The sequence below is a fragment of the Toxorhynchites rutilus genome, unplaced genomic scaffold (genome assembly GCF_029784135.1).
Source record: "Toxorhynchites rutilus septentrionalis strain SRP unplaced genomic scaffold, ASM2978413v1 HiC_scaffold_208, whole genome shotgun sequence".
In the NCBI taxonomy this organism is placed as follows: domain Eukaryota; kingdom Metazoa; phylum Arthropoda; class Insecta; order Diptera; family Culicidae; genus Toxorhynchites; species Toxorhynchites rutilus.
In genome coordinates, this window is record NW_026599771.1 from 22501 (window position 1) to 24777 (window position 2277).

Here is a 2277-nt window from a genome sequence, read left to right on the forward strand (position 1 = left end):
GTGTGGGGGACTTTTCCAACACTTGACACGCGCATTCTTACCCTCGATGTTGCCTTGGTGTTATTGTGTTATCGAATTGGACTTAATACCAGTGCCGGACCGATGCACATACTGCGTACTGCGGGCGTTGGCTCGCGCAGTGACAAATTAAACAAACTGTTGCGCTGTTGTGTTGTGTGCGCTGTGCGGGGGACTTTTCCAACACTTGACACTTTGCATTCCGGGACGTGGGACGCTTTCTGGGACTTGTGTTATTGTCGGCGGGGGCAGTGTTTTACACATTGCGTACTGCGGGGGTTGGCTCGCGCAGCGCTGTTGTGTGCTGTATGCTGGGGGGACTTGGACGCTTTCTGGGACTTAGTGTTATTGTCAGCGGGGCAGTGTTTTACACATTGCGTACTGCGGGGGTTGGCTCGCGCAGCGCTGTTGTGTGCGTATGCTGGGGGGACTTGGACGCTTTCTGGGACTTAGTGTTATTGTCGGCGGGGCAGTGTTTTACACATTGCGTACTGCGGGGGTTGGCTCGCGCAGCGCTGTTGTGTGCTGTATGCTGGGGGGACTTGGACGCTTTCTGGGACTTAGTGTTATTGTCGGCGGGGCAGTGTTTTACACATTGCGTACTGCGGGGGTTGGCTCGCGCAGCGCTGTTGTGTGCTGTATGCTGGGGGGACTTGGACGCTTTCTGGGACTTAGTGTTATTGTCGGCGGGGCAGTGTTTTACACATTGCGTACTGCGGGGGGTTGGCTCGCGCAGCGCTGTTGTGTGCTGTATGCTGGGGGTACTTGGACGCTTTCTGGGACTTAGTGTTATTGTCGGCGGGGCAGTGTTTTACACATTGCGTACTGCGGGTGCTGGTGTGCGGGTGTTGTGCACTTGAGACTTGTCATTCCAGGACATGGAATAGTTTCACACACACGTACGATTGCATACTACCAGGCGCAAAGCGATTTAATGAAAAAAGAGAGAAGCCGCCAGCGCGGACAGCACTAAGCTACCACGGTGGGACTTCTCTCTTACGGAACACGACGCACCCGGGCAAGACTGCGCAAGCTACTGTGCCGCACCGATGCTGATGGGGCATTGTTACACGTACTGCGAGTTGGCTTGCGCAGTGAGAAATTAAACAAACTGTTGCGCTGTTGTGTGCTGTATGCTGGGGGGACATGGACGCTTTCTGGGACTTGGTGTTATTGCCGACGGGGGCAGTGTTATACACACTGCGTACTGCGGGTGCTGGATCGTGCAGAGCTGTTGTGTGTTGTGTTGTGCACTTGAGACTTGTTGTTCCGGGACATGCAATGAGTTCACACACACGCACGATTGCATATTACCAGGCGCAAAGTGATTTAATGAAAAAAGAGAGAAGTCACCACACACGGGCAGCACACTAGGCTACCACAGTGGGACTTCTCTCCAACGACACTCGACACTCACAACGCACAACGCACACCGCACAACACACGACGCAGCGCAGCGCAGTTCACCCGACAGGGGGCATCGCCGCGCAGTAAGCTTACAACGCACCCATTGGATAGCGCATCGCACTTGACACTTTGCACTTTTCCGGGACTTGTAATTTATTTCATCATGCTGCAGCACACGCGATTGCATACTTTCAGGCGCAAAACGATTTAATGAAAAAAGAGAGAAGCCACCACGTGCAGCACTAAGCCGCCGTAGGACTTCTCTCTTACAACACAACACAACACAACACACGCGCCGCAGTGCAAGCATGTTCGCCCAACGGGCATCACCACCCATCGAACAAACAGCCACACTAGGGCAACCTCCAAGCAAGGGTAGTCTGAGAGGATCGAAATGTACACCTCTCTGCAACTCGCAACTCCCAGCCTGTAAACCTATCGTTTGTAGGAGGTCTCAGGTATCGAAATCATATCTTGATGCTTTGCAGCACCACCAGCGTTCCAGTATCTCAGTATACTTGCCGAGTGGTGCCGCGCAAAGGCTTCGTCTTGAGGTAAGATAAGATGCCAACGTGGAATCACGCTAGCAAGTCTTGCGGGTTTGCTGCCATACGACCAACGACCACCTATGGGAGGACACTATCAGCTCGGTTTGGTTACGACCTTAGAGGCGTTCAGGCATAATCCAACGAACGTAGCGTTATACCAAAGTCCGGTCGAACTAGTATTGAGCCAGTGGTTCGTACCTGTGGTTCCTCTCGTACTGCACAGGAATTCCGTTAAGATAGCGCGTTCGCACACCAGGAGGGTAAAACTAACCTGTCTCACGACGGTCTAAACCCAGCTCACGTT